Source organism: Cavia porcellus, unplaced genomic scaffold, assembly GCF_034190915.1.
Source record: "Cavia porcellus strain 051 isolate PalLab524CR breed Dunkin Hartley unplaced genomic scaffold, mCavPor4.1 scaffold_12, whole genome shotgun sequence".
In the NCBI taxonomy this organism is placed as follows: domain Eukaryota; kingdom Metazoa; phylum Chordata; class Mammalia; order Rodentia; family Caviidae; genus Cavia; species Cavia porcellus.
Genome location: NW_026947495.1, coordinates 43,605,420 through 43,629,628, shown reverse-complemented (window position 1 = coordinate 43,629,628; position 24,209 = coordinate 43,605,420). Strand labels below are relative to the sequence as shown.

General features: G+C 32.9%; 1 protein-coding gene and 1 pseudogene across 5 annotated transcripts in view; both read right to left on the bottom strand.

Annotated features, from left to right (window-relative positions):
- Galnt13 (polypeptide N-acetylgalactosaminyltransferase 13) overlaps positions 1–24,209 on the bottom strand; it is a 464,434-nt gene that overhangs the window by 202,597 nt on the left and 237,628 nt on the right. The gene's annotated exons all lie outside the window — the stretch shown is intronic.
- On the bottom strand, positions 12,627–19,626 carry LOC106025388 (dnaJ homolog subfamily B member 6-like; annotated as a pseudogene).

The following is a 24,209-nucleotide window of genomic DNA, read 5'->3' as shown; positions in this document are numbered from 1 at the left end:
AATGACCTATTACCGAGCATTTTCTGAATTACAATGATTAACTGAAGTCAAATCTATTACCACATATCAATTCTTCCCTTCTCATAATTAACATATCATAAATGTCCTGAGTCTCAATTGTTATTGCTAAATGTAACATAAAATAGCATGCCTCAGCGATCATAAACACTCTCAAAGTGTTAAATATATCTACTTTTAATTTTACTGTAATATTAGTTAAGAGCAGTCATTACTACTGAAGAATGAAAATCCTTGATGATAAATATTTCTACCTGTCAAAAGATAATATCTAAATGATTTATTAAAAATGAGACAATATATTTCAAAAAGCATATCAGCTTTTCATCTATAATTATATAGTGAAAAGAAATAGTGAATATAATCACTGCCATAAAAATTTACTATCTGCTCAGCAACTTTTATATGTTGCTGGTATCTATTAAACAGGGTTGCCTAAATCTTGATTTTTGTTTATTTACTTTCATTATTAAAATATTTCATATCTATATGCTATAGAAAAAGTTAATCAGAGTAATGAGTTTTTCTTGAAAATGATTTTTAAGATTTAAAACCACTAACAGATGCTAGTGTTTTTAGACTTCCACATGTAAAAGAAATTCCAACTGTAAATAATTTGACTAAGAGCTCTAAATTTTGATTTTACAGAAAGTATGCATTTAGTACTTAGAGTATCTCTCTTTTTCTACCACTTACATATACTGACTATGAGCTGGAAAAATTTATTGTCTTTAAAGTTTATTTAATTAACATATTCTTATTTTTCCTTAAATTCTTTTGGAATAAAGTAGAATTTTTTTTTTTTTTTTTAAAGAAAGAAACAACAACAAAAACCACTTTTCATCCTTGTGTTCTGCTGATATCCATGACTCTACTGTCTCAGCGGTGGGTTTCTTTCTGATCCAACCTGCATGAACTCACAATTGCTGAACCAGTTTATGCTTGAAGCAAGAACATATGTTCACTCTATTTCCTTTGCCTACCTTCTCACACTGAGTTTCAGTCATGCTCAGCAGATTTAGCTTCTATTTCCACACTGCAATCTCTTTTCATTAGTTTCCACATGGGTTAATCTCTGGATATCAGCTTTGAGAATTATTCTCCAGACAACTAAAGCATTTTTTTATATCATGTCCATAAAGCCATTCAGTTCTGTGATCTAGGGAGGAGGGGTACAAGCTGGGAAAAGAGGAGAAACAAATGACATGCAGTGTGGGACACACTAAGCCAGGAAGACCATTAGGAAAATGTTCTTCTTACTACTACGAGCAAAGCTCTTATGAGAATAAACTTCCTATTCCTATATATTGCACAGTTTTCATAATAGTATTCATCAAATTATAGGCCCAGAAAGGTATGCATTTTAACTACCTTTTAACTTCATGCATGGAGAAAGTAAATCACAAATCAGAAAAGAAAGGGGGAAAAAAAAAAAAAACGTAAGACTCTTGCAAATAAGTAATAGCTGCCAGAATTGATGGTGTATTTCAGTAATCTTAGCCAGCCAGGAAGCTGAGGAAAGAGGATGGCAAGTTCAAGCCAGCCCGAGTAATTTATGAAAAAAACAAAGCAAAGAAACAAAAATTAGTAGGGACAGGAGACGTAGCTCAGAGGCAGAGCACTTGTCTAGCATATAATGTCATATAATGTCAAGCCCTTGGTTCTACTCCTGTGCAAAAACAAAAACAAAAACAAAACAAAACAAAAAACAAACAAACAAACAAAAAAAAACTAGAGGCTGTTTGAACTTCCAGAAAAATGACCTCGTTTTGAAGAGCTAATGGGAAAGAAATTTTCCTACAAAGTACAAAGAGACATAGCTCACCTCTTATTATGTGTATAGCAACAGATTTTAAACAAAAGAAACACGACAGTTCAAATTTCACTCTGTGGTTCTTCAAAACTCATTTTAGAAACAAAAGTCATGAAAACACTTTTTTTCTGCTTTTTATAAACTCTGCCTTTATCAGGTTTTCTTATCATTGTGTCTTTTATCTGCCAAGATTTTGCATGTTCAGAATATCTTACTGAAATAGTGCTTATAAGGAAAACAATCTCTCATTAATCAATGACTTCTAAAATTCATTTTAGAAATTCATCCAGTTATTATAGCACTATTTTAGGAACTTAAATTTTATCTATGTTTGAATATTTTATTACATACACAAGATTTGCAAACAAAATATCCAATGATTTTATCCTTGAAAATGTCGTATCAATTATAAATTGCACATAAGAGCAGGCAGGAATGTAACAAAGGCATGTAGAGAACAAATGATGTGAAAAAATGATAGGGTGGTGGATTTTCTGAAGTGGTAAGAAGACACAGCCATCACATCATTTTAGTGTATTTTTTCTAATGTTAAAAATAAAACCTGAACTAAGAAACTATGAAAAATTCAAACTAACATGGATAACTTTTGGGTTTTCTCTTTATTCTTTAGGAAGACAACATTAGTGTGGCCGCATGAGAAACAGAAAAGATCACCTACCACTTTAAAATACTGGTTTCTCAATAAAAAGAGAAATAAGTGATAGATTCATTAAGGAAAAGAATGAATCTCATTTTAATTCAGGCATTGTGCTCTAAAAGAGAATATCACTGTATTATAAAGAAAGCTTCAAGAGTAGTGAATAGACCTACTAACTAAAATCTAATTCCTCTTTCCACGTGCCATAGGAAGTAATGAGTTGTCATTGGAATCTGCTGCTGGAAACCTCAAACAGAATTGCTTTTATTCCCTCCGCAAAATATTCTGCAGTTGTGATTCTTAAATTATTACAAACTCAAGGTCATCCCTCTCTTAGATGTCAAATGGTACACTGTTCCATTTGAAAAATAAAATGGTTGAATTAGGTGAAGTACTAAGTCAAAGAATTATTCTAGTAAGAATGCTAAGCATAATACATGTTGCCTTTGAAAATAGTGGTTAAGAATCATTCAACCTTGACTAAGTGTACTTATATTATAGCTTGTTTTATTAGTGCTACTAACACCTAAATAATAGCCTTCACAGGAGGACATTCAAGGGTAGAAATTGGTATGTTGTAATACTATGCACCTTCCTCAAAAATTTGCAATGTAAACATTCAAGGCAAAATAACAAATTAAATCTTCAGAAAAATGTACCTGAGGCTTTGTATGAATGTGTGCCTGTGAATTTTTAAGATTTGGGGTAAAGGAATGGAAAAAAAGTTCCAAAATTTTAAGATCTTAAGATCTAAAAGAAAATCACTTTAGAATTCAACAGAGAGTATTTGCATTAGAAAACAAATGATTCCTTTCTGTAGTAAATTACCAAAATAATAGTTTCTCTTCAGTTATTGGATCTTTCAGTGCATTTGTTAATCTTAACATATATTTCCAGGATCTTATTGTTCTCTGCAGTTTTCTGTAACCATTTTTTTCCCTTTTATTGTACCTTCAGAGTTTTTAGGCATGGTTCAAAGATAAGACATTTGACCTCCTGGGGTTGTGGCTGACTCAGTATGATTATAAGGGTCACTGAAGTGGATAGAGGCAGTTGCACCATAAAGCTAAATGCACAAGTATCAGAGCTCATGGTTTGAACAGCCAAATCAGCAGTTGTACCTAATTTTATATTCATAAGCTAGTGTTTTTCATAAAAAGCCTCAAATCAATTTAAGTCACATTTCAGTAATGACCTTGCTCTTTACTGAAGGTTGTCTTGATGTGTCATATATTTAATTCATATGAGTCAGTTGTGATAGCTTGTGCCTCTACTGCCAGCAATTTGAGAGGCTGAGGCAAGAAGACAGCCTATACCCAAGAGTTCAAGACCAATCTGAGAATTATAGTGAGGCTCTATCTCTGAAGTCAGTATAAAAATGTTAAATAATTCAAGGTCATATGTGCCCAGAGATGGAAGTAGTACTAAATATTTAGGTAAACCACAGGTTCTACTAGAAACCACGACTTCCTAAGTATATTTTGCATCTATGCTCACATGGAATGAAACCTGCCCATGGTACATTGAGGGCACCCATAAGCAAGACCATTTGAAGACAGTTTAAGAGGAGTAGGACTGGTAAATGAAGTGATTTATTTGTGAACGAACTGTAAAATAATGAAATAGAACTTGAGCCTAGCTAGATGTACACAGCATATTATTAGTGCATTCCTCAAGTAGAATTTTCATTTTAAAAAAGTGAATAAAAGGAATTAGATCTCTGTAGGCTTGGAAAGTGGTAAGAATGGAAAGATGAAGTCAGGTAAGGAGATGAAGAAGTAGGCTTTGACACCAGATTCCCTAGAATCAAATCTTGACTCTACCATTTACTTGGAGTAAAGAATTGGTAATGTGACTTCATTTTTTGCCTTAATTTCCTCATGTTCAAAATGAAATAACCAATAATACCTACTTGCTAAGAATGTTGGAAAGATCAAGTGGACTAGTATCTTAATGCAGCACCTACATCACAGTGCACAGTCAGTAAAAGTGAGTCATTGTTACCATCATCATGATTTGTAATCAAATAGAGTAGGAGCCAGATGAAAACATTAAATAAGCATTTAAGAGAAATTTGAGATTTGGCAACTTATTTTGATAAGTGCTCACTAACAAGGAGATGAAATCATTAATAGAGATGAGATATATCCAAAAAATGGTATGATAGGCAAATGGAGAATTTATACATAATTTTGGGAATGTGTTGATACTACATCAAACAAAAGCGAATAGGGCCAGTCAAATACTTAGACAAATAATGGTACCTTAACAACGGACAATCGTTCACAAAAATAATGACAATGAATAGAAAAACTGTGTGTCAGGTATCAATGCTAATGTGTAAGATGTGTCAGACAAAAATAAAACATAGAAAAAAGAAACTCATGGAGAAGCCTAACAAAGAATGCCAAAGAAAAAGTGTTGATAAATTTGAGATAAAGTGATTTTGTGTAAGACTTAGTCAAAAGGACACAATAAGAAAAAGACTGAAAAGACTATGCTGGATTTCCCAACATGGAGGCCCTCTGTGACCATCATGAGAGTAACTTTAATAAGCCTAGCCGGATAGTCATCAAACACACTGGGTGGAGAAATAAATTGGAGGTAAGTAGATCAGCCAGTAAAGACTGTTCTTTCTCAGAGTTTAGCTCTTCAGGAAAAGTAAGAAAAAGCAACATCTGTAGGATTCAGGGTCAAGAGAAGGTATGTTTGTTGCAAGACAGTTACTCACTTGTTTGTTTCTATGAGATAATTAATGGGAAAATATTTATAGTCTGAGGAAAAGGTAGGGAAAGGGAAAATGAAAACTGATGAAATGATGTGGTTACTATCACATCTTTATGTCTGATTCTAGAATACATAGTGATTTACCTGCTTACAATCTTTGTGTAAACTGGGCAAATAAATATTGCTATGATATTAGGTATGCCCTAGGCTAACTATGGAGACTTTATCTATGAAAAGTGAAACTATTCTCTGGGTTCAGTAATAGATGTATTTGCCTTTATAATAACTAGCTGCACCAGATTTCTGCTATGAACCTATGGAATCTGACATGTGATGGGTATCAGATATGACATCTTACTGTCCTGAAACTGGCAATGCCATAACGGAACTATAAGTATGCTCGTTAGATAGCATCTCTTCTAATAGATATTCCTGGTCTTTCCCTGCATTTCCACCACCTAGGATTTTATTCTAGATAATTTTGAATGTTATCAACTCAATTTAAAGGTGATTAAGTACATATAAATTCTGTCCAGGCTTTTTGATGATATCTTTTAAAATATTTTTTCAGACCAAGAAATTGTTTTCTTTTAAAAAAGTACAGCATGTATTTGTCTTCGAATCATTGTAAAATTAAATTAGAGAAATCTCAACATTGCATGATTTGCATATCACTGGAATGTCAATTAATCATTGAAGATTTTTAAAACTTTGATAGAACTTTTTCAAAGCTTTGTGTATATAAAGGAAACACCGAATTTGAGCACTGTTCAATAAACTCATAAGGCTAACAACTGCCAGAACATATGTATATTTGATGTCATTACAACTAGCAAATACATAAACCAGAAGTATAAAATAAAATATAAATCTACAAATGTTGATAAGCTATCTTTTCACTAGTTCACATAATTATATTTTCTCTTCAAACACACTAGGCTGATTTTCAAATGGATAATCAGATGTAATATCTTCTAGAAATAGTACTTTGGTTACTCCTGTCTTTCATAGTAAGAAATTAAATTTGAGTTATGTACTCCATAGTGATAGTCTCACTGTACTGGTAGAATGTAAAGTTTATATTTTAATTGTTATTTGTCATATACTTCAGGGATCTTGTTCATAAGAGGCAAAGCGAATGGTACGGTCTTTTTATAAATACCCAACATATGAAATATAAACTCTTTTTGTAAAACAAAACCAATCTGTATAGCTTAATAAAAACTATATTAGAAATAGATGGAAGATGTTTGTTATAGTTAGCATAAAGATTTTTTTTTAAAGTATAAAAATCTTTTTCATATTGTCTTCCAGATACGTACATGGAAAAATATGGATAAAAACCTTTACCAAGAGGTTAAACTAAAAGTTCTACCTATACGAAGTTGCCCTGAATAAAGAAAAAAAGCCCTAAACTTTCATTATAATATTTAGACCATCCTGACTTAATTTCATTTTAATGAACAGAAGAGAAATATTTGGATCATTTCTCAAATTCTCAATTAAGTTTCAAATTCACAATTTTCCAGGTCAATAATCAGAGAAAATTTAACACAAAATTTCCTTCTTGTGGAGTGAATAGAACCTATAAAACACTGACATGTTGGCTTACTTATTGAGGTTTACTGAATGCAAACAGTCATAAACCAATGAATTTTTGCATGCAAAAAATGCTGAATATAGAATTCTGTCAGGAAAATGTCTCTCCAGTGTTCCAGTGTCACTATCGACAGGTTTTTATTTTGTATGAAAAGAAAGTTACACCTTTAGGTGTCACTACTCACACGGACTGCAAACTGAGTATAGGCTTCAATATCAAATCTTTCAGGGAGATTTTCAAAAGTAAATAGATTATTAATATTTTAGACATGTCTACCTATAAGAGTTACAAAAACTCAAAGGAATTTCTATTTGTTCATATCAGAAATAAGATTAAATATAAGAAATATGTGTAAGTTCACTGTTATATAATTAACAACTTTAAAGTAAATATTTTATAAATATAACTAATACTAATTTTGTATTTTAAAAATGTAATGTTTTCCTAGTACAAATTTTAAAAATTTATCCTGAACAGCAAATGTGTGATGAAAATTCTTTTTTTTTCTCATTTTTAAGTATAATACCTTGAATTTTATGATACCATCAACTTTAGCTGAAAAAGCAGAGATTCTGAAGGAAAGCAAAGAATTCTACCAGAATTCTCTCACTGAAAATGTACTATATATAGTATCAGTCATCAAAAGGTTATACATGTTTCTGTCCAAAAATTCATTAGGTAAACATGTATTTATTGAATAATCTGACAAAATATAGAGAATCAGGAAAAACAGAGTCCTTCCCTTTATGGAACCCTGAATGGAAGAAAAAGAAATAAATTTTATGGACTTTGGAGAAAGTATGTATAGAAGTCTAACAAGGACAATGAAAGATAATTACAAACAAAACACAATGTGCATAGTAGAAAAAATAGCAAATAACTTCCAACTGAAAAAGACACCCAAATGGAGTACAAAATATACATAAATATGTAGGTATGTGAGACAATTTTGCTGAAGGAGGACTGAGAAGAGACAAAGTAACATAGACATTTCAATGTCCAGGGCCAAAGGGTCTGTCACATACAGTGAGTCACTAGGCTTACCTTCAGGGCTCCACTGTATTAATAAAGCAGAAGCAGTTAGATAACTGATTTTTTGTTTCAGAAAGATTCATCCAGCAGCACTGAAGATTAGATTGGAAGGAGTATAAAGTGGGGATAAGAGGACTTGGGTGAGAATGAAGGATATTCAAGTTAGTTCAGGCACAAAAGAGGAAATCACTGACTTACATATCTTGAAAAGTTACAGAAGAGTTTTGTACATGGCTGTATCCATGTGTTCAAGCAATGGGGTCAATTGTCTGTCTCCTCATCTAGGTTTGATTTTCCTCTATGCTGATGGCTCTTTCCATTTGTACTAGCAGAATTTACAACCAGAAACTTGTGACTTCTATATACACTACTCACCTCATTAATACTTCTGAGTGAAGACTCTCATAGATTATCTTTACTCATTGCCACCTGTGAGTCCAGTACCAGTTTCATGGTAACTGCTTTAAATGGCACACCTATCATAAGCTCACCTCTTGAGATAGGGATCACCAGGAACATGCAGCTGTCTAATCTGTGGACATTGGTATACCATTCACAGATTTTTTTTCCTATCCTCTCCCTACGTTATCCTGGTCTCTCTCTGATCATATTTTCTGTTTCATTTTTACATGTGGCCTTCTTTACATGATAATCTAAACATTCTCAATGCAAACTTTGAATTTTTTTCTTCTAACATTTCTCCTTAGACTATCTCATCTGGGATTGTGGATTTAAATAGCACTTATATGCTGATGACTCACATATTTCTACATCAAGATCTAATTTCTCCTCTGGGTTATCAACTTGATATATTCAATTGAATGTCTCCAAGGCATCTCAAAATTAACATACATAAAATTAAACTATTAAGCCTGTCATACTTCTAGTTTTCAACATCTTTATTAATGTTAACTACATCCATTAAATTATTTAAACCAGAAACACAAGAATCGTTTTTCACCTTGTCTCCAATACATCAAATCTATTTTCTAATGTAGTATGAACCTACCTTCTTTGCTATTTCTATAAAATATAATTGTCTTGGTACAAATGATCATAACTCTTACTAATACAAGAAAAATTGCCTCCTAAATTGTTTCTCTCCCACCCTAATTGATGATTCCAGCCTATATTTTTAAATCAGATTTTATTGATACATTTTAATTACTTTATCATAGGGAATTTGTACCAATAAATGATATAACTTGTTTTTTTTCCATTCCCCTCCCCTTATTTGAACTCCTCCTCCCCTCCCCACTTTCAAAATCTAATCTATTTTCATAAACCATTCAAAATATTAATTAAAAATGGAATTACAATATCAAACTTAAGTGAACTTGTTAAACATATGTTTAAATGAAATGGAAGTTCCTTGTTAAGGCCCTCATAATTCTATATATGATTCTTATCCTGTGTAATTCTTATCTCTCAAATCATTTTCAAATGACTTACACAAATGAGATGTGGTTTGTATTGGTAGGTACATTTCATCCTCATTTGGTTACTTAAACATGAGAAGATATGAACAGTTTCAAATATTATTTTTCTCATTGAAATTTTATTCTCCATTTTCATCTGTGTATTTGGTATCTTAGCTTGTGTATGTGTGTGAGGCTGTCTCTCTTCCTGTCTTGCGCTCTCTCTCTCTCTCTCTCTCTCTCTCTCTCTCTCTCTCTCTCTCCATATAAAATATAATTGGGAGTATTTCAGTTTTACTCTAATGACTCACACTTCTATGTATCAAGCACTAATTGCTCCTCTGGGCTATCAACTTGATATACCCAATTAAACTGACCATCCAATTGAATTTCCAATTGAAGTATAAAATAACCCACATGCATATTTTTTTAAATAAGTAAGGTCCTGCACAAATTTTTCTCATAGTTCTCTCCCTTCCTCCTCTTCATTTACCACAAATTATAATATAGCTCAATTTTATTGTTTTATGATTTAGTGTCTTTCATATTCTAAATTATTGCCTTCACTGAGACAAGGAATCTTCTGGATAAATCACATTATAGTCCAAACATTTATAAAATTTTACACATATATATTCAATAAAAATAAATGCATAAAATATCATATTTAAAATATTCTTTATATAAACATTGGGAGCCTCTGCCTATACCTAATGAAATAGAAAAATGTAACAAAGAGGAAGTCTATGAACTATTATTCATATGTATTATACAAGTATCCAAAAAATAGAATGATCTCAATTATATTGCAGGAACTTATCAGGAATGCAAAACAAATATGTCAGGACTATTGCATCTCATTCTAATATAAAAACTACAACAATAGTTTAATATATTACCATCTTTTAGGAACTTGAAATTAGTGTTTTGTCAGTAGGAATACATGGACACACATGACTGGAATTCAAGTAGCCTTTATTATACTAGAACTTCTTGTTAGAGAAAATATTTAAGATAAAATAATAAAAGCTATTCAAATAAGAAAGGCAGAAATTTAAATTTCTCTGACAATAAGATGATCTTATATATGGAAAATGTTAGAATAAAGAAATTAATTTAAATTGTATATAGTTGGGCATGGTGCCACACACCTGTAATCTCAGTGCTAGGGAGGTTGATGCAGGAGAATCACTATGAGGCCATCCTGGGTTATAAAATGAGTTCAAGGTCAGCCTGAACTGCACAGTGAAATTCTGTCTCAAACAACAAAAAACAAACAAAAAAGTAACATACCAAATGAACATACAAAAATTACTTTATTTTATACAATAATAACTATCAAAATAAGATCAAGAAAATAGTAATTTTTTAAAGTTTAAAACGCAAAAAGTAGTTTAGTAATAAGCTTAGGGATTTGCATGATCTACGCACTTATAACTGTGAAGCTCTAAAGAAAAAAATGGAAAAACCTATATAGAAATGGAAAATATGCTGTGTTTATGATTGGAAAAAGGACACTAAAGTGGCCATATAAATTGTCTTTATTTTCTGTTGTTATAAAATGTGTTTCAGCAGCACATATACCAAAATAATACATCAGCCTGAGAAATTTATAAATAAAAGAAGCTTATTTTAGCTTTCAGTTTGAAGAGTAAAAAGACTAAGAGAATAGTTTTATTATCTGTCAAAGGAATTCATCTGCTTTATCTAATGCAAAAAAAGCAGAAGTAAAATTTGACAGATGAGAAAATCATTAATCCCTTTTAATTATCCAGTAAGAACTTTTAAAATCCATCCCTCAAAATGGCAACAGTAGAAATCAAATTTCAGCATGAATTTAACATATAGAAATCACAGTGAGCTGCACAATGTAACTTCTATTGAAATTCCAATGACATTTTTCATAAATATGGAAAAATTCAAAATTCTTATGGAATCACAAAATAGCTGGGGCAATCATATGCAGAAAGAACAAAACTGGGATTAGCATAGTGTTTTAATTATATTACAAGGTCATAGTAATTGAAATAGCACAGAAGCCAATAACATAGAAAAATGAATCACAATAGAGAATCCAGAAATAACTCTACCAGGAAGTTATTATAAACGAATATTCCACAAAGATGCTTTTATGTGCTTTACATATTGTATGCACTTTATATACACACAATGTATAAACTGTGGTTTCTTTAATCGATGGTTTTGGAAAAATTGTATATTCACATGCAAAAGAATGAACATGGATTACCAACTCTAACCACATACAAACATCAATTAAAATGGATTAAGGATTTAAATATGATATTGGAAAATGGAAAACTACTAGGAAAAATATATCTATAGGAAGGAGCTATGGACTTTGTTATGGACAATCATTTTTCCTCCAAAATCACATGAAACAAAAATAAAAATAGACACATGACTGCATCAAAATATAAATCTTCTGAAGTGAAAGGGACCAATTAAAAGTGAGAAGACAACCTAGAAACTCAGAGAAAATACATCCATGAAATGTATGAACTTTAAACAACTCAATAACAAGAAAACAAAAACTCTTGCTTTAAAATATATTTAAAAAACTGCATAGACAATCTTGAATTGAGACTTATGATTGATCAACAGATACATAAAGAAACCTCCAACATCACAAATAATAAAGAATACACAAATTAAAATCATGATACTATATCATTTCACATCTCACAGAATTTCAGTAGTCAAAACGATGAAAAATTGATAACGTGTCTGGGATACTAGAGAAAGGGTACCCTGAATGCTGTTATGGGAATATAAATAGGAATAGGTCTTAAGGAAAAGCTCTATGAAAATTCCTCAAAAACCTAAAAATAGATCTACCATATGATCCAGCATTCCCATTTCTAGATAAACATCCAAAGCCTTTGAAATCAGTATGTCTTATGTTCATTGTAGCATTCTGTGCAACAGTTAAAGTATATATTTGAGCTAAGTGTCCCTCAAAGGATGACTTAATGTAGAAAATCTGGTACATATATTTGACCTTCAAACAAACAAATTTTGTCACATACAAAACATGGATGTAACCAGAGAATATTGCACTAAATAAAATAAGGCAGTTACAGCAACACAAATACCACATAGTGTGACATATATCTAAGTCAGTCCATTGTAAAACAATTGAATTCATGGTAGCAGAAAATGGAAAAGTGGTGAACAGCGTTCAAGAGTTAGGAATGGCAATGTACGTTACTCAAAAGGTACAAAGCTTTAGTTAGTCAGGAGCATACTTTCTGAACCTACTTCACAGAATATTGAATATAGTTAATAATAATACATGTTTGGGGATTATTATTCAAATGTTCTTACATCAAAAATAATAAAAATAAATATTTGCCATATTCAGCTTGATTAAATTATTATACATTGCATTTAAATGTATCATAACATCACAGTATACCTTACAAATATATACCATAATAATCTGACAATTAATCTTACAAATGATCACTCTGATATAATGTCCAAATAAACTAATACATTGGATAAGTTTTGATATGTGGATTTTTTTCTAAAACTTTGCTTTGTATAATAAAAACTATCTAGCCAAGTTACAGAGATGGAAAAGATCAGCTTTATGCAAACAATGGGACATGACAGCAAACAGTAATTAAGCAAAAGAGTCTGAAAGCTTAGAATAAAAATTCATTAGCATCAGATAGCACAAACTGAGTGCAGTTTTTTAAAGTGAATCCTGACTTATAGACATGATCAAAATTTGTTAGTCTAAGGTTTATTGTTTAGGTCTTATCCTTGAAATTACATGGAAAAAAATTTTTTTTGTATTTAGAAAGCTAAGAATCTTAGTTTTCATTAAATTCTCCACTTAGGTTTGTGACCTAAAAATAGGTCAGCTACTGTCAACTCCACTACAGAAATCCACTGTATCCTGAGATTTAATTAACTTGGGTTTTATCAAGGATATGGATACACTTATTTTATCCAGTCAGAAACACCATTTGCTTATATTTATTGACACTTATTTTCTGTAGATTCATAAATCCTATTTTTGGGGGGAAACCGGGTTTTTCATTTGTGTTATTTATGCATTGAACTCTGAAGATTCTGCATCTAACCTGAAATTAAGACAAGTTAAAATGAATATACAGTTATAGATATATTTAAACATCATTTAACAAAAGTTAAAAAGGAAATATATACCTACTAATTAAATTTTTAACTACCATCATAATGGGCACTGTAGTATTTAGGGCAGTTTTAACTTGATTGGCTTTATAATCAGCCCAAGAGCAGGTGCAATATACTTCAAGGTGTGTCTCAGAGGGTCACAGTGGTACAGTGTTGGCATCTATATCTGGTGCTTTTCCTCATCTACTCTGGCACTCTTCCTCTGTATGTGGAATACTATCACTGTGAATGAGGCTATCTGTAAGTTTATGAGTGGCAGTTTTAGAAGAAGCTATACCAAAGCCAAAATACATATCTATTCCTGTGAGGACAAAGGGCTGCTCCTTCCATCATGAAAGTGGTCTAACAGAGGTTACCTTGGGCAATGGTATCATACCACGTGTTGGTCTCTGCTGATGGCAGAGCAAACATTCAATAGTTACAGTAGCTGGGTCAGCTTTGTTGAGTTAAAAGTCATATTTCTGTGCCTTCTGATAGCCTTGATCTCTATCACCAATGTAACATTTTTTCATGAGATCACTGGGCAGTCACAAGGGTGGTTGAAGAAATAGGTTGACTGCAGATATGTAGATAACAGAATGGGTCATTTTATCCATTTTATTACTAATGTCCTCTCTGGGGAGATCATCTTTTGATGAACATTTAAATAGTATACAAATCTTCACACTCCTCCCCTATATGGACTGAGCTATCCATAAACCATTTCTGCAAAATCTTAGTCATCAGTTTCCTAATTATCCTCTACCCAAGTCCTGTACGTTTTGCAAGCAGCACTGATAAATGAAAAGCTGCAGAACTATAAGCCCTTTTAGCACATCCCTGCAGGACAGGGAAATAACACTTGAAACACTGCACCTGATTGTACATCTTACTTGGGGAAAAATGGCCAGATGTGTGACTGTATCTTGATGCACAGACTGTAGCCAAGCATCTGATTGGATGGTGCAGGACTTCAACCACCCTTGTGACTGCCCAGTGATCTCATGAAAAAATGTTACATTGGTGATAGAGACACAAAATCTTAAAATACTCTGCTGTCATTTACTTATGGCATCCTTCCAAAAGCTCCAAACAGTATCTCTACCCTTGCCGGACACTGTAAGTACCACTGGATCTATCTAACTTATCATTCACTTTAGTAGGGATAGCTCAGCATGCCTGCACCATTGGACTCTTCAAAACTCCACTGAAGCACAGGGCTCTTGAATTCAATTAGATTTATTCTCTACCCTATGATATGCAAATATTTTACCAAGAGACCCAGTGTGGTACTACCTATTACTCATCTGGTCCAATCTGTTGATCTTGTATCACTAACTTAATATTAACTTATCAGTGTAATGAGTCAGTGTGATGCCTTCCTTGTATAAAAAAAAAGGTGGATGAATTCCTACAAACTAAGTTGTGACGTGGTTTGGATAGCTTATATACCTAATGTAGAATAGTAAATGCATAGTAATTATCAGCTAAAAGCAAATTGTTTCTGGTGGGCCTTAGGAATAGATTTATAGAAAATGCATTTGTCAAATCAGTAACAGCAAGTCAGGTACCAGGAGATGTGACCTGTTAAAGCAGGACAACTGCACCTGGAATAGAAACTTCAATTGAAATCATCATTCGATTGAGATAATAGTAATCTACCATCATTCTCCAAGATCCTTTAAACTTCCACACAAGCCAAATAGGAAAGTTAAACAGGGATGTAATGGAAACCAAAACACCTACATTTCTGAAGGCCTGGATTGCAGCAATAATCTCTACAAGTTCTTTTATGGATGTTTTTGATTAACTATTTTCCCAGGTAGATGAAAACTCTCATGGCTTCTATTTGGCCTGTAATATCTTAATACCCTTCACTGCACAAGGTAAAAAACCCAAAACCTATTGAGCTGGTTGCCAAAGACCAAGGGACATAGAACAGGTAACAAAAGAAGGCAGTTAAAATATCAAGGATGCCCACAAGACCAGTTAAAAAAATGAGAATTATAATTATTTATTTGTTTCCTATTTTGTTAATATGCTTGTGCATGCATACACATGTTAAACAGATAACACTAATTTATGCTTTTGTAGCAATGTTGATTGACAGTATCAGTATCTAAGTATTTTTAACTTTACATTATCATATTTATGTTTCAGGAGTCATAGAAGAGTATCACCTAAAGAAAAAATCTACTTCTGTTTTTGGGAGGAATTTGTATGTTTCTGTTGTTACCCAAGATAGAATCATATTAGATGTAATTGCATACTACTGTATTATATTTGAAGACTAATTGTGGTTTCAGGATATATTTTGGTTGTCAAGTTGGCAAAGGGTGGATTATGAGTATTAATCATAATATATCAACTTAAGTGGATTAAGAGTCATCTAGAAAATTATTAAATCACATTTCTGGGTGTATGTGTTAATGAATGATACGTGGGCCCAAAAACAGAGGAATGATGACTCATCCCAGAACTGGGTGATGCCAACTGAAGTTTGCTACCTGGAGAAAATAAAAAGGAAAAGAAAAAAGTGTTTCTATTTTGAAAGAGATCCAGGCTTTGCCATTGTTTTATTTCTTTTTTCTTTCTTTCTTTTTTTTTTTTGTGCCAAACACATTCAAATATATTTGCTTTTTTAAAAGCAAATGACAAACACCCAGTGTATCAGCTTTTATAAACCTAGGCTTAACATTACCATTCAAACAATTGTCAAAACTTTACTAAGTTACCAGCATCCATGCACAACTAGAAAACATTCTTAAATTTGTGATAAACCAAAAATGTATTACCAATAATGCATTAGTATCTGTCATTACTAAATACTGAAGAGAATGAAATTCATTTCTGTGGAGGACTCATCCTGGCCATGTTAGCTTCACAGCAGGCATCACTGCTTGGCTCACACTTCAAACACAATGGAAAGCAGACCCACTCTGTTGTTAGAGTACAGTCTGCTCCTAAAAGTACTCAGGAGTCAAGGCTTACCCTTGGACCCGGTTTAATAAAAACAAAGTGCATACAGAGATTACAATAATTTTAAAGACAATAAAATGGTCCTATTGTATGGTCCCAACAATAAACTCAAAAGTCCGTGACAAAGAGGGGCTTCGATGAGCTGTTTGTAAATACTTTAGATTAGGTACAGTTACACTGAAAGTTGAGTTCATCATAAATCTTCAAAAAATGTTCCTGTTTAATCTTCAAATGGTTCTTGTTATTTTCTGTTGAATTCATGTGTTGAATTACTTGTTATCCAAGCATAGCAACAGCTCCTTACATTTATTGTTAAGGACTTGAACTGTCCATCTTCTTCAACTTCTACTCTTTCTTGACCATTCTTGACAATTCTCTTTGTGTTGATTTTTCTACCATTTATGATTTTAGTAAAAGTTGATACAGATTTGAAGTTAACCATTACACTGCTGCCAAATGAGATAGACGAAAATGAAGTAAGGCCCCCAAGACCTAGGGACCCGAGTGAAGTAAATCCACCTCCAAGGATGGAAGGCCACAGTAGGTGGAGAAAAAAGAGCCTGCACCATGGCTTCTGCTTCCTCAGGGACTGCTTTGATTCCCAAAAATGTCTTCAAATGGGTTTCAAAGAAGTCAAATGAAAATGGGTTCCTTCCACCAAGAAATTCCATAAAGATCTCATCTGGGTTCCAGAATGTGAATCCAAACTCAAATGGACAGTCAGAGTGACTTCCACCTCCTCCACCACCACTTAAGCCTTCTTGGCCCTGTTCTTCATAGATGTCCCGTTTTTTAGCATCTGGTAACACCTCATATGCCTCACCCACTTGTTTGAATTGTTGCTCTGCTCCTTTATTCTAATGAGTTTTATCTGGGTGCCACTGTAGTGCCAGTTTCCAGTATGCTTTCTTGGTGTCCTCATGGGAGGCACGTCTCTTCAGACCTGGAACTTCATGGTAATACACTGTTTTAACAGTTTGGTGGAATAAGTCCCAGGACGTGGACAACGGTTGGCGAAAAGGAGGGATGTGTGTGTCCAGGCCCCTCGCAGCTCTGGGATGGTAAGATGGTGGAGGCTCCTCGCACTTTTCTTTCTCCTTGCCATTAATTTTTGCTTGTTTGTTCATTTCTTTGTTTTTTTACACTGGTTTTCAGGATCTTCAGCTTTTCAAGGAATACTTTCCCTGGTGCCACTAAATCCAGTTTCCAAGTATCTGACCTTGGACTCGTGTGGCATCCTTGATTCCTGTTATTCTGAGTTCCATCCTTAGGTTGAGCAGAAAATGCATCTTCTGGCTATCCAGAGCAGACAACCATGCTTCTGACAAGATTAGCCTGCCTAAGCAAGCGCCTTGCATAATTACACGTGCATTTGCTATTGATTCTGTTCCTTTAGGGAATCTGAATAAGTTGGGTAGGATACAGACAAAGTTAATTAAAATAAAAGTAAGTTCTACTTTTTGTACCTCAAGATATGTAATATAGTCATACATCTCATAAAATATTCACATAGAATTAAAAATGTATACAGTATCAGGGAATAGTTGAACTACATAAGCAATTATTAAAAACTATGACACAAGATGGAGGTCATTTCAGGAAGGAAAGAATATGATTCTTATCTAGTGTCATGGAATCCTTATCTAGGATTCATTGGAATAACACTTATTCTTAAAATGTTAGGTAACTATGATCCTAAACTTAGAATGTTTAGTAGTAAAATATTTGTATGACTAAGTAGACTTATTTTAGATCTAACCTTTCACTCAAGTGAAGAAAATATATATGTATGTGTGTCTTTTAAAAGTCAAATTTTTATTATGCTAAACAATATACACATAAAAATAATTGTTTCAAATTTTGCTTCCAAATTTGTAAATAAAGTACAATGGAAAATAAAGATAAATGAAATATAAATAAGATTTCTTTGAAACATAAATAAATATCTTTCTAGAGCTAAATTCAGAGGTATACCAGAATTCTGAAAATAAATTACCTCTAGATTTTTGGGAAGTGGTGGCAAATTTTAACGGTCTTGAGAGTGACAGAGAAATCAGAGACATTAGTCAAAAGGTATGTCATAGTCATGTGACTTAAGTATTTTTTCCTGCAAAAATCTGAAATGTGGAAAAAAGAACTATCTTCTTTGACAATGAGTACCTTCATTGTTGTATACATTATGTGAGTTCACAGACAGTAAACATGTTGAAAAAAGCAGTTATAAGTTTAACAAAAAGAAATAAATTACGGGTCATGTGCAATTCTAAATTTTCTAATTAGCACGTTAAAGATGTAAAATCAAATAAGTAAATTAATTTAAATTATATATTTTATGTATAACAACACTATGTATCCAAATTTTTAACATATCTATAGGTAATTCACTTAAATTATTAATTAAAAATTTGCTTTCTCCTTTTTTACTATGTCTAAGTGTATATTTTATATTTTTACAAACCTTGGTTTGAGTTAATTACATTCCTCATTCTCAGTAGCTTCAAATAAGTAGTCATTACTGTCACATTCTATTTAGAATGAAGAAAAACTGAACCTTTTAAAGAAGTTAAATCTTTAGACTAAATTTTGCAAATAATATTTTCCTTACTCAGTAATCACTTAGTGATATTATCTGCTCAGTTAATACAGAAATAAGTTCTTAACATCCTTAAAGCTTTGTGTCAAGGGAGCAAAGATGAATTGGAAAGGTTCCATTAAGGTTCACTTGTTGAAAGGAAGATCTTTCACTTATCCATTCACCCATCAACCTACCCTTTTATTTTTCTATCATTCATTCAATTTGTACATATGGAACATCTATTGATTACAGTATTAATCTCTAGATCTCAAAATCTAAGCAAAGAAATACTTGCAATGTTATATATCAAAGGCTAAGATAAAGAAGTATGAAAAACCAAAGACTTTGAAAAACAGAAAATTGACACAAGAAGTGAAACTCCAAGGGAATACCATGCTAGTATGAATAAAGGCACGAAAACAGTATGTCTCAAACTGATCAGAATTTTTTGGTTGTATAGAATTCTACACAAGAAGCAGCAGCAGAAAAAGAAATAAGAAATAATAGTGGAGAACTCACTATAAAAGGCTCTAAAACTGTTCAGAATATTCTAATTTACATTATGTATTTGGAAACTTAAAATGGCCTTACAAAAGTATTCCAAAATCATCATATAAGTTTGAAAATTTAATTTTGTCAACTCTTTTGAAGAGGTATCGCTGTAAGATGAAAACTGGAAAAAAGAGAATTTTGGGAACATTATAATTAGAAGCCTTTGTATAATTATCAAAGTCCCCTTATAATGTAGGAACTTTAAAAAACAGAAATAAAAAATCAGAAATTCAAACTACCATGATTGGAAATCTATTAATTTGTGTGTTCAAAGGTTATCTATGCCTATAATATTCAAGACAGTTTTCCAGAGTTAGAAACATAGAAATAATAAATATTGTATATTTATCATATGATTAAGTCACATATGTTAGGGGAGTCAAACTTTTCATTAAAGTGACAATTTTTAATATATGTGAAACAATTAAACAGGGTAATAACCTGGGTGTTGTGGTGCAAGTATGTAATCCCAGCACTTGGGAGGCTAAGACAAGAGCAGCCTGGGCTGCAAAGCCCAAGGCCAGTCTGAATTGCGTACTGAGACCCTGTCTCAAAAAAAAAAAAGGACTAATGAGCTAAAAGGAAAGAATGGTAGAAATATGTTTAGATTGATTAGAAAAAGGGTATCTGAGTGGTTGATGTTCAAAGTGACACCATACTAACAGAGTCAGTCAGGGGTAAAGTGCCCAAGAGTCAAGAAAAGAAACAGGCAAGGAAGAATGATTTTGAATATTCAAAAACCAGAACTATGGCCTGTGTATCTGGATCAAAATGAGCTTGTTGGAGTGTGATACTGTAAGTACAGTAGAGGAGATGAAAATTTTTCGTGCTACTGATGGTCATAGGTAAGGATATTGAATCTTGTTTAATGTAGTTGGAATCCAAGAAAGAGTTACTCCGTAAGTAATGAGTATATCACACTGAATTTTCATAAAGTGATCTCTTACTAGTACATAAATCATGGATAATAGGTAGACAATGGTGGGAACATAGGCAGTGACAATTCTGTTCTAAGGGGGAAAGTAAGTTAATTTAAGATATATGAAGGAACTGGCCAAATTGCACATGATATAAAACAAGCAAAAAACCAAAAATAAACAAAAAATCAAGACAGACTCCTGATGCTTCTCCAAATCATGAGATGGAAGACATTATTACTCAGTGTTGCAAAGAAGAGTGGAAGGAGAATAAATGAAGGGAATATAGAAAGAAAGAAAGAGAGATAGAAAGAGAGAAAGAAAGAAAGAAAGAAAGAAAGAAAGAAAGAAAGAAAGAAAGAAAGAAAGAAAGAAAAAGAAAGAAAGAAAGGCAGGCAGTATCCTGGGATTCACGAGTTAAGGAATGCTCCTGACTTTTGGTGCAAAGGACATTGGAAGAAATTACATGACTAGAAGAAGATTTCACTGTAAAAGAAAAATGTTCCATTTTACACACACGCACACCCACACCCACACCCACACCCACACACACACACACACACACACACACACACACACACACTATATATATATATATATATATATATATATATATATATATGATGTAAGACAGTTTATAGAAACTATGAATCTTCCAAAATTAGCAATGGCAATTCTGACAGCTTGACAATAAAGATTTCAATCCTGGTAAATTAAAAACTTCCTAGTACAGAATATTAATATGTTATTAACCACCCAGAGGTTTAACATGAAAACAGATTTGGAAACAAATAAAGAGGAGTACAGAACATTTATCTTTCTTCCTCCAACATTTACTGTCAGGGTTGCTCAAGGCAAAAATACCGAACTAGTTGTAAATATTCCAAATAAATTTTATTGTTTTATATTTTCCTCATTCTTCTTCCTGAGACTGGGTTGCGACATATATTAAGTTCTTTGCCTGGGGCCAGTTGTAGACCTTAATATCAAAAGAACTCATTCGAAATATACAGAAAATGTACACTTCCACTTGTTATAATAAAAACTCTGGATGTATTCCCACCCGTTTCATAGACTAGATCAACTTACAAACCTTCATAGTGATGAAAGCTTAGGTCTTAGTATTGGCTACCAGATAGGCATTAAAATCTAAATTTTCTCTAGGCTAGTAATATGTTGACAATTTTGTTATTTTAAAATAATCATTGCTACATATTCGTTATATAAATGAATAGATTTTACTGTGATATTTTGATGTCCGCCCATAATATACTTTGATTGTACCCACTCTACCCACTATCCTCTCTTATCCCACTGCTTCCTGGTCCCTTTTTCCTTAGCTAACTAGTTCTCTTCTATCTTTAGCTTGCGCTGCCCAACCCATAGTTGAAAAAAGAAGACAGTGCTAGTCAAAACTCTCATCCATAGACTCCATCTGAAGGATCTACAATAAAAATACTAGTCTACTAGCATTAAACTAAAAGAAGAAATGTGTTTTCAAGGAATTAAGAAGGCAACATTTTATGAAAAAATATATCTTTCATAATAGAATATACAGGACATGATAGATGTAATTAAAGTACATATATCCTTCAAAGTCTAGATCACATATTATCTTACTGGATGTCTTAGTTACTCTGCTCATTGCTAAGACAAAGTATATTCAAAGAAGAAAGGTTTATTTAGCTTTTAGTTAATGGAAGCTTCAGCCCATATTGGCAGGCTCCAAGGATAGGTGACATGGCACACAGGGATTGCAGAGGAAAAATTGTTCATGATGGGCAGAAGGTAGCAAAGCAAGCAAGAAAGGAGCAAAACAACTCTCCAGGGCAGCGGTAAACAATCAGTAGACTGGGTTAGTAATCAGCAACCCTTAATCCTAGTACCCTTAGTCCTAGCATTACACCATGAATCAATCATGCACTGTAGATCTAGCCACCCCTGACAAAGCCTGACCTATGACTTCATGAGGATTTGGGGTGTACCTATACACAGTCTATAATACTCTGGTACATTGGTTATAGCAAATGAGTCTTTTACACAAGAGGAAAAAGGAGAGTTTTTAGTTGCTCTACCATGGATGCTTTATAAGCCATTGTACATGGGTGCTTTATTTTGCCTCTGCTTGCCTTCTGTGTTCAACATAAAGAAGCCTCCTTGCAGTCAGGCATATTGTAGGTGCATTTCAGAAAAGTATTTTTGAGTGATTTAAATGTAGGTAAGCAATATGAGCACTTTCCTTAAAGTTACTGTCATAGTTTTAAAAATGTGACTGTCAAGAGACAAAATGTAAGCAACTTTAACGTATCAGAGTTCTGAGCTGTCAAGAAGAAACAACAGACAGTAACAGAGTCAGTCAATATGAGTCATCCTAACCCAACAAGAATTTAGGTGACTGGAAAGCACTGTCAGGCAAAAATCAAATTTTGGGGGCAGATCTTCTCCACTAGATGCCAATTCTGTAAATGAAAAGCAAAGACTTCTCACATATATGTTTATTGAAAAAAAATAAAAATAGGTCTTACAATTAGCAAATGGAAACAAAGAAAAATGAAGCCTTTGAAAGAGATGACCACAGATACTTTTTCAAAATTATTCTGGCTTAAAAGCAATGTCTTATGGTCTATGGTTTTTATTTCACCTATATGTCGAAATTATCAAAACCTTTTTAGAATAGTGATCTAAAAAGTGGCAATCCCATGACACTGTAAATACTGTTAGAAGTTTATGACACACTTGTGTGCCATCATTGCAAACATTTTCTCGACATGATTGCTAATAGGTATGAGACAGTCTTCAATGCTATGCTTCACAAAGCAGGTAACAGAAGCACTGGTCTCAGACCTTCCTCCCTAAATTGAATTTCTGTCAAGAAAACAACATCAACAAATCAAACACAGCTTCTATGACATGCCAAGCATTTCAAAGTGCACCTAGAGAGAATTATTCTCTCACACTGTCATCAGTATACATTCATTTAAAATCTTCTATCGTCTTCATTAACTACTGACAGTATAATCTGACCAGTGCACAGTCACTCAGATCACATTATTATACCTATGACAAATTTTCCTGGCTAACTGTGATTCCTTTAGGTAGCTAAGAGCTCTCACAAGCTAATATCAGCACATCCTTTCTTAGTATATCATGTGAAATGACTACATGCACTTTAACACTCATGTACAAGAGACTTAAAATGTAGGAACAGGGAATAGTTCAAAAAGATTTTGAATTCATTTACTTGTTATAAAGCAAGACTTTTCTTAATAAAAGAAAATTATATGGAATGTTAAGTCTTATAGGCAAGTTCTTAAATCTCATTATCTTAAAACTAAAAAGATGAACAACATTGTATGCATTAATCATATTTGATAGCATTGTCTTTATGACTTTGAAGTGTTCTCTCCAACACTCAATGTTGAAATATAATGGTAATAAGAAGGAAAAGTCTTTTGAAAGGTGATGAGGCCCAGAGGACTCTTCCCTTCTGAGCAGGATTAAAACTCATAACAATAGGTTCTTTTTGGAATCTTTAGCCCATTTTCGAGCCCATGTTCTGCCATGGGAGGGAATCTGGTACATTTCCTCCAGCGAGTAGAGCAGTAAGTCACTGTCTGAGAAACAGAAAACATGCTTCTTTGTCTGCACAGAGCTGGCTAACATTTTGATATTAGACTTTCTATTCTCCAGAACTCTGAGAAATAAATTTCTAATATTTACAGATTATTCCACTTAACAGATTAAGACAGCCGCTAA